We start from the raw sequence: 10,152 nt of genomic DNA, 5'->3' as shown, positions 1-10,152 counted from the left end.
GGGGCAGGCGGGAATCGAACTCATGCGGAAGTGGCTTTAGCTTCTCAGTGCAGTGCTTTAACCCGCTGCGCCACCAGGGAGGGCCAGTTTATTCCCTTTTATTGAGGAGTACTATTTCATTATATATATGTACCACTGCTTGTTCACTCCTCATTTGAGGGTTATTGGGTAAATGTCTAGAAGTATGTTGCAGAAGAGATCTACTTTTGAAAACATTCACTTGATTCTGTCTATGCTATTTCTACACAGCAGATATGCATTTTCCCCAATGGAATAGCTGTGATATTATTTTCATTACACTTCTCTTCCTGTTCCCTCTATATTATTACTCTGCTCTCCTGAGTATAGACAACATCGCTAAATCAGTATCACTACAAACTTCATAACACTTTGTTGACTTTCAGTCCTAGTTCTTTAATAACAATACTAAGTATGCCTGCTTTCTTCATGAGCACCCTGCAGTATCCTAGGAAATAATAATCTTTGCCAACTCACACATATAACCACTTAGCTTTATGCTTGTTTTACAGTACATGTTGCTATAATAGCTTCTCTTCTACATTCTTATTTTTCAATTGAGCAAAGAATCTTCAGTATATCACCTTTAATAACTATAGGAAAACCAAGCAGTTGTTTCCAACTCATTTGGAAGGCAGCTATGCTCACCACTCCAACTCATTTGGAATAGTATTTCTGGAAGCCATGAATACAAACAAGGAACAACAGAGAGCACACTCAGTACATCTGAGGTGTTATGCCTAACACCAGTCTAAAATCAACACTAAGTTTGTTCTTCCTAAAGGAGTGTCTCATCCTAAAAACAGTCTTTCAAATAAACTGTATTAATTAAACTAGAGAACATGGAAAAAAAATGTCAGCATAATTAACATACAAAGCAACAGTATGGCCTAATTAATCACCATGAAGAGCAATCGAATAAAATACTATGCATTTTTATGGAGCAATTTAATCTGGCAAGTAATTAATCACAGAAACACTAAGCAAAACAAATGGATTTCCCTTTAAGGAAGTCACATTTATCATCTGTAATGTATCCCAGACTCTAATTCGTTATCCCAACACAAAATTGTTCAGGAGACAATGAATTGTCACCTTTAGGAGAACAGAGATTACTGGAGAAAAACGAGAAAACGGAACTTTTCAAATCGAGTTACAGTCCTTGAGCCCTCAAATTGCTTAGGGTTATAGGGCAGAGAGATACATGGCAATAGGCATGGAGGGCTTAACCTAAGAGTTCTAAATTAATCAGTTTAGTCAAATCCATAGATAACTGCTAAATGTGAAAAGAAAACACTTAGTTTAGGAGTGACAATTATAGATATTCCCAAACCCCCAAAGAGAGAGCTCTCAACAGCTGACAACAAAGGAAAACAGCTTTTGATCTTTGGAACAAGCAAATGTAGGGGGTTGCAAGAGTGACATACAATATGAACTCAAAGAAATTTTCTTTACTATTTCTCTCCTCTCCCTCTCGCCTTGTATCCCTCCTTATTTAAACAACAATCCATTTTCCCTGAGCCCTGATACCCTCACCAGTTTGAAAAAACAACAGGCTGATTTTTTCAATAGCCTCAATTTTCAAAGACATAGTGACGCATATTAGCTAAGATGGTGCAAGAGGGTATCTTCATATTCCCTTCCCAGCTACCATCTCTGCTCAGCTAAATTTAAGACTTGATGAACCACTTTTTTTTTTTTGGCCAAGAAAGCCAAAGACACTTACAAAGCCTTTCCCTTAGTATTCCCATCTGCTGAGTGTTTTTTTTTTTTTCTTTCTTGCACTGGACATGAAGGGTTCTGCCTCTCTTTTTTTAGCAAACCCCTGTGGATTAAAGCACCTGACAGAGTCCAAGGCATCTGCTGATTGCAACAAAAGTGGACTTCTTTTTACCCAGTTACACAACCTCGAATGCTGGGTCCCAGGGGATATTTAGTACTTACTCAATTATACATGCTTTTCATACTTCCACCCCAACTGTGCTCACAAGTTGAGAAAAGCTATTGTAGATCTTCTACTGGGCATTCTCCTCTAGCATTTAACCCTTAATTTCTCCTTCACATCTTTTTGCTCTGTTAATCCTGGCTTGCATCACTAACTTGCACCTGAATTCTTCCACTCTGCCTGGCATGATTGTTCATGAAATGCTCTAGTGCCTCTGTCAGGCCAAGAGTAACTGAAGTCCTATTATGACTAGCCCATTCAAGATCAGTATCCTGAATCCCCACTTGTCCAAGGCAGTGAGTGGGACTCTGGTAATCTTTGTTGAACAAACATTCACTGAACCTAAGCACCATGTTACTAAGATGTATGAGACATAGGTGCCACCTACCTTCAAAGACCCTAAAGCCTAGTTAAGACAGTAAATAATTACTACTGTATAATGGCCAGGCCTGGCTCTAAGGATGAAGTGACGCTCAACGTTGTGTCGGCAACACCACACTGATAAAGACAGGAGTCGTGGAACAGGCTACATAATGCAGGATGCTGCTGAGGAAGAAAATCCTGGTCTTTTTATTGATAAACCAGTTATACAGCATTAGTCACTCCTCGAGGAAGTAGAAAAAGAGCGGGAGAAGTAGTAGAGCAGGTGAAGGGTGGAACTGTATTACTCATCATCTGCTTGTAGATCCAGCTTTGACTGCTCAGTCAGGATTTCAATCTTACCAATAAGGCATTCCACTGATCAGCTCCTGTGGTCCTTCCTGATATATCAGTCATCAGCCTCCCGGGCATTCCCAGTCATACCTCGTGATGTATAAGTCAGAAGTAAGTTTATGCATCTGTCTTCAGACCACCAGGCATTCCCGGTCATACCCTTCCCAGAGTGATCTTGTTTTATGCTCTTATTTAATTTGGAGGTTACCTTCTAGCGTTGGGCTCCTATGATCAGGCAGTTCTGACCTTGTTTTAGAACTGTAGTTAACAAATGGAGGCTGGATAGGCCTCTTAGGATTAAGAGACCCACAGCTCAAGATGTATTTTCAAGGGATAATCTGACAAGTTGGGAAAGGACCTCTAAGGAAGGGAGGAGTGATGTATACAGGGGTCAGGAATATAAAATTTCCAGATAACTGTGTCTCTGGTTTGTCTGGAGATGGCCTGGCATAACTGCATTAAGGAAGAGATTCCAAGAAATATATTAAGAATGGAATTATATGTCATGCTACAGAGCTTAAATGTTATTCTATAGGTGTTGAAGGAACCAGTGAAGGTGAGGAAACAAGAAAGAGGCTAAGATGACAAATAAGACTAGATGCTTAGAGAATACTGCTGAAAAAGAAGTTGGGGATGAGGGAGGAGAATGAATAAATTAGCTGTGGTATATTAATGCAAGAATAAAATACTGTTTAGCAAGAACAATGAACTACTAGAAGTTTGCACAACCATGTTCTTGCCAGCATTATTCACAATAGGTAAAAGGTAAAAAATAACCCAAGTATCCATTAACATATGAAGAACAAAATGTAGTTTATACAAATGATGGACTATTATTCAGCCTTTACAAGGAAGGGAACCCTGTGTCTTATTCTACAGTGCATGAATCTTGATGACACTATGCTTAGTAAAATAAAATAGTCACAAAAAGACTTTATATGGACATCCTTGATGGTGCAAGGTTAAATCTCAGCACTATGAGCAATCTGTGGCCACTATAGCACTGCAGAGTTCAATCTCCAGCCAGGGAGCTGACCCACATGGCACAGCAGACCTCTCTTGTCTCACCTGCTGCTCCCCTCAGGAGGGTATTTCAGTGGATCTACCTGTTTGCCCCCTATTCTGCCTCTGGTGAATCCTATTACCCTCTGTACCTCTGGCCTGCATTCCAGCTGTTATATGCATAAATAAAATCTTTTAAAATGAGACACTTATGGGGCCCTCCCTGATGACGCAGCGGGTTAAAGCACTGCACTGGGAAGCTTAAGCCACTTCCGCATGAGTTCAATTCCCGCCTGCCCAAGAGGAGATACACATGGCGTGGCAGGCCTCTCCTGGCCCGCCCACTGCTCGCCTCAGCGGTGTGCCTGTTCTGCTCCCCACTCTGTCTCTGGTGAATCCTTTCACCCTCCGCATCTCTGGCCCGTAACCCAGTTCTGTATAAATAAATCAATCTTGAAAAAAAATAAAAAAGACACTTATGAGTGTCTTCCTTGGTGGTCTCAGTGTTATCAAGTGATCAACAGCAGCCACTGTGGCATGAATTCAATCCCTAGCTAGGGAGGTGACCCACATGGTGTGGCAGACCTGTCCTGTCTCACCCATGGCTTCCCTTAGCAGTGTATTTCACTGGATCTGCCTGCTCTGCTCCCTACTCTGTGGTGAATCCTATCATCCCTTCCCCTACCAGTGCTGAGACTTTAATCCTTGTTCCACTAGGTAGGCCCCAAAACATATAGAATTTAATCTACACTTAGCTGAATGCTACCTAGTAAATAACCCATAAGAAAAATTAGGCATAGTCAGAAATTTTCCACCCCCTTCTCTTCAGTGTATTGCAACTATAGATGGCTTACTCCTGCTGCATTTTTAGAGTGTCACCAAGAAGAATGCAGGAAAGGAGAGACCAGTGAAACACAACCACCTCTGGAGCTTCCTTGAGATTGAGAATTTTCATCATATGAAAATAGTGTCAAATGAGAGAGAAATTAATGTTCTCTGGTGCACAGGGTAGTGAAAACACATCAGCACACCCTGTGTTTGACATCCCACTCACATGTTATTGGTTTTAAAAGAAATTATATAGAAGCCAATTAGGACAAAAAATCTCATTAAACCTTTTACAACAGGAGCCCACTTTGCTGGAGCATGCACAATATCTGGGCTCTAGGGAGAGATGTATAATCGAGGTAAAATTAATCAAAATGTACATAAAAAGAACAGCTAGAGGCAGCTTAAGAAGAAAATCTTTCCTCAGTGTTAGAGATTTTTGAAGTACGATCACTGAGTGCATAATTTTGCTTATTATTATCTTCTACTATGTAACACTATATTTATAATTAGGCTGATATCACATTAAAATGACAGTAAAATGCAGATACAATTCATTTAACAATTAATCTAGTGGAGCTAAAAATTCTTACCATGTCATTAATTGCCTGTTTAAAACGCTGCCTCAGTTTCAGTTTTAGATTATCACACACCTTCTTTAAAAACCCAGGGGAAATGGCAATGCACAAGGCAAGGCCTGTTTAGGAGAAAACTAGGAGGCAGCCAGAATTTTACACTTTTCTCTCCCAATGGACCACAACTCAGAAAAACCTTTATTGTGACCACCAAGCTTACTACTAATTAAAAGAGAAAACAGTAAAAAGCATCTTCTTTCTCAGGGAAGGTCTCCCACCTACCTCACTACCCAAACTGCCTTTTTACTATGCTTTATCTATATTTTATCTCTAATATGTCAGCTTAAGGCCCAATGTTTGCTACGGTTTGTTGGATTATTTTGCTTGGCTTTTTAAATATTTCAGGTAGTAAATCCCCTGTGCTGGGGTTTTGAAAGAGTAGGAGGATGGAGGAAGATCTGAACCACTCTATGAAGGTTACTGTCCCTGATTTTTCTATTAAAGGATTTTATTTTTCTAGTCTGGCCCTGGCTGATGATTCCCCACCCACAGCTTTTTCTTCACAAATTTATTCTTTACAAAGAGCTTTGCAGTTGATTTGTAAGGATTTTTTTTTTCTTTCAGTTTTCAAGGCCATTTTATGTAACAGCAGCAAGCCAAAACCCAGAAAGAGATTACCAACTCAACCACCAAGTCAGAATCAGGATTAGATCACATCATTTGGACAAAAATTTAGAAGCTATATTTACCAAATGTGCTGATAGTAAAAATCTGCAAAGAAAATGCAATACATAGAATGACATAATCAGGCCTCCAAGAATATCCTGATAAACTAGAATGATGGGTTGCAACAAACAAGATACATTCAATATGGGAAGAGTTCATTCAGGTCAGTAATTTTATAAAAAAACTGAAGATGCTCAAAAGATTCACAAAAAGAATAGTAATATTTATTTCTGAATGGTGAGATTTTTAGATGATTTTAATTTACTTCTTGCTCATTGTATTTTTCTACATTGTTTGAAATTTTTTAATTTAATAAAGACCACAAAGCTAAATACTACTACCAACTGAACAATCATGGGATGGGAAAGAGCTGGCTCAATAGCAGGTGACTTTAAGCAGATTTAAAGGTTTTACTGGAGCCTAAGCTTGTTATAAACCAGTAATACAATTCAGTTGCTGAAAAACTAATACAACCAGGGCCCTCCTTGATGGCACAAGGGGTTAAAAGGACAGCACTATGGAAATTGAAAAAAAAAAGAACAGCGCTAGGAAGTTCTCCTCAGCCACCTCACCATGAGTTCCATCACCGGCCAGGGAGGAAATGGCAATGCACATGGTAGATCTCTGCTGTTTCACCCACTGCTCCCATCAGCAATGTATTTCAGTCAGTCTGCATGTTCTGCTCCCCACTCTGGTGAAACCTTTCACCTCTCCCCACTCCCTGCACCTCTGACCTGCATCCCAGCTCTTGTATGCATAAAAAATAAACCTAAAAAAAAAGGCAATTGTAAAATGATATTACTGATATCAAGGACAACATTAGAATTTAGAATGTTAGCCTGTGTCTTGGTGTCACTGATGAGAAAATAGTTTGGAAGGAGAAAGTTTGTTTTCCATCAGTTTCAGCTTTTAGAGGAAATGCTAGACATTGAAACCTTGGCTTTCTTATTTTAAAGTGAGTAGTCTGCCTTGTCTAGGACCAATTTCACTTGTTTATGATATTGAATTTCTTTTTAAGGTTAGTAAGAAAGTGATACATTGGGAAAATTATCCTAATTTTGTCCAGATTACCTGGCTTCACAACAAGGTAATAGTGGGGAACAGGGGCTAGTATGTACTTAGAGTTTACATACGTACATTTTCTTTGTGAGAGATTTTCTCACATGTGTTAAACACTGCATTCTAGATCTTGCTCTATTCTTTGGTGAATTAACAAACCACAGTTGTTTCTTGTTCTTTATTCAGAAGGTGAGCAATTAGAACTCATTGACTCTTGATGCCTGCATGTTGAACTTTATAACAAAGAGTACAGTTACAAAAATAACAGGACTAATTCTTGAGCAATTGTCTTGGAAGTATACAATTTTGAGAGGGCACAGTACTGTGACAGGGAGAAGTTGAGTTGTTAAGTATGTTCTTCTATGTCTGTAGTCATGGTTGGTTTGTGGAAGATATTCTTTTCTGGTGCCCTATCTTTTGCATCTCATTTTCTTCCATAAAGACAGGGGCCGCTGATTGTGGTCCATTAAAAAATATATATATTTATTAACTATTATATTATTTTTAAAAAAGATTTATTTATGCATACAGAACTGGGGTACAGGCCAGAGGCATAGGGGCATCGATAGTATTCACCAGAGACAGAGTGGGGAGCAGAACAGGCTGTCTGACAAAGTACACTGCTGAAGGGAGCAGCGGGTGGGTCAGGAGAGGTCTGCCGCGCCATGCTATCCTCCCCAGGGGGGGATAGAAGTTGTGCTGAAGTGGCTTTAGCATTTACCCACTGCGCCACCAGGGAGGGCCCCAATAATGATACATTTTTATTGATTCAGGTAAGTTACTGTTTCTGGAGTCTCACTCCAAGAGAGAAGTGATCAACCATTGTCCCAGCCCTCTATCCTGAACCAAGGTACTGGACTGTAAAATAGGAGGAACTTGTTGGTGGATTCCAGATGCCACCTTTGAGAGTATTAACTGAGGCCTCCTCAGTGTGGGGCTTCCCCTTTTGTAAAGGCTAGGGTTAACAGGAATGTGAACAGCCAGTCTGAGGAACCTTATAATTGTAAGTTAGTTGAGAGAGAACTTAAGTGTATGGTGACATTACTTTGAATGTTGTTTTGGCAAACAAATAGACAATCTCTTTTGCTTGTTAATTGCTTTGACATTTTTCTTTTATTTAATAAGTTATGCCAAGTACTTATTTGAGCCTTGGAGGTGGATTAGAGGGACTGGCTGTCTTTTTGGCTGAGTCAGTGATAATGGAGTAGTTGCTTCCTGTTGATAATAGGTAATTAAGAGATCAGGGCTCTTAAGGTAAGTTGGAAGCGCTTTACTCTGAGCCCTTCCAGATGAAATTGCTGAGAGTTCTGGAGGACCTCCTCTCTTCTACTGTACTGTGATCTTGTAGATTATGAGTGCCCAAATCACAGAACCTTAAAGTCTGAAAAAACCTATGAAGGCATCTTCTCAAAAGCATACATCTCATACATACATCTTATTTGGTGGGGTACTGTCCAACCTCTGCTTAAACATTTGTAAAAACACAGTGTTTATTCCTTTACGCTATAGACTATTTAATTTTAAAAAATATTTATTTTTATTTATGCATACAAGAACTGGGGTGTAGGTCAGAGGTGCAGGGGTGAGAGGATTTACCAGAGACAGAGTGGGGAGCAGAACAAGTAGATCAATTAAAATACACTGCTAAGGGGAGCAGTGGGCAAGACATGAGAGGTCTGCTACACCATGTGGGTCAGATCCCTGGCTGGGGATTGACCTCGTGCTGCAGTGGCTGTAAAAGGCTCTATAGTGCTGTGACTTGACCCAATGTACCACTAGGGGGGCCCCAACTCTGGCCCTTTCTTTTTTTAAAAAATATTTATTCATACCGAACTGGGGTACAGGCAAGAGGTGCAGGGGTGGTGAGAGGATTCACCAGAGACAGAGTGGGGAGCAGAACAGGCAGGCTGATGAAATACACTTCTGAGGGGAGCAGCGGGAAGGTCAGGAGAGGTCTGCTGCACCATGTGGATCTCCTCTGGGGCAGACGGGGATTGAACTCATGCTGAAGTGGCTTTAACTTCTTAGTGCTGCACTTTAACCCACTGCGCCACCAGGGAGGGCCCAACTCTGGCCCTTTCTAAGTCTACATGACTGGGGCTAAGGTAACTGAACAAAGTTGGGTATGGAAGGGACTTGCTTATCTAGAATGAAGTTCTATGTAGATCACCAGAACCTAGGCTATTAAGAGCAACTCCCTTCCCTGTCCCTAACTGTACATCCAGGGTAATAATTTTGAAAAATGAACATTTTTTTTTTTAAAACAAAGATTTATTTCTGCATACAGAACTGGTGGTACAGGCCAGTGGTGCAGGAGCAGTGAGAGAGTTCACCAGAGAAAGAGTGGGAAGCAGAACAGGCAGATCAACCAAATACGCTGTTGAGGGGAGCAGCAGGTGGGTTAGGAGAGGTCTGCCTCACCATGTGGGTCACCTCCCTGGCCAGGAATCGAACTCACATTAAAGTGGCTGTGGAGAGCTTCATGGTGCTATGCTTTAACCCGTTGCTCCGAAAAATGTACATAAATAGTGTTGACTATGTGGCAGGCATTATTCTAAGTGCTTTATATATATATTGTCATTTATTGTCTTAAAAATGACACAGGTTTTATTATTATTATCTTCACTTTACAGATAAGGAAATATGAGCAAAGCACATTTACAAAGTGATAGCTTAGACTCAAACTAAAGACAGACTAACTCTTAGCCAGAGTTATGTTATCTCTTAAACAAGCGGAGGAAAAGGCAAACCTAAAAAAACAAAAAGGAATAGGGACATACAGAAAAAATGTGCAGTCTCTGTGCATTAAATTCCAAATTCAGTCTGATTCAAATTAAAGAAATCAGAACCATGGTTATCTCAAACAGGTAGAATGAGTGTTATGAAAGCTGGATATCCATACGCAAAAAATGGAAACTGTGCTCATAATCTTGAGGATGTTACATTATGTAAAATAAGCCAGTCATAAATCTGCAGGTATAATTCTACTTACATGAAACTCCTAGAGTAGTCAAATTCATAGACTCAGAAAGTACAGTAGTAATTACTGGGGGCTGAGAGGAGGAAGAAATGAGGAGTTACTGTTTAAAGAGTAGAGTTTCACTCTCCTGCACTGCTGGTGGGAATGCAAACTAGTACAACCACCACGGAAAACTGTTTGGAGGTTCCTCAAACTGTTAAACATGGAGCTTCCCTACAACCCAGCAATCCCACTCCTAGGTATCTACCCAAAAGACACAAAAACACTGCTTGAAAAAGATACCTGTACCCCCATGTTTATTGCTG

General features: G+C 40.2%; 1 protein-coding gene across 1 annotated transcript in view; it reads right to left on the bottom strand.

Moving 5' to 3' along the window:
* The window catches only part of LOC101627384 (chromosome unknown open reading frame, human C10orf76), a 167,012-nt gene that overhangs the window by 51,913 nt on the left and 104,947 nt on the right, over positions 1-10,152 (bottom strand). The gene's annotated exons all lie outside the window — the stretch shown is intronic.

The sequence above is a fragment of the Condylura cristata genome, unplaced genomic scaffold (genome assembly GCF_000260355.1).
Source record: "Condylura cristata isolate star-nosed mole 26May11 unplaced genomic scaffold, ConCri1.0 scaffold00011, whole genome shotgun sequence".
Lineage (NCBI taxonomy): Eukaryota > Metazoa > Chordata > Mammalia > Eulipotyphla > Talpidae > Condylura > Condylura cristata.
The sequence above is the reverse complement of the archived record's forward strand: the minus strand, read 5'-3'. Positions and strand labels throughout refer to the sequence as shown.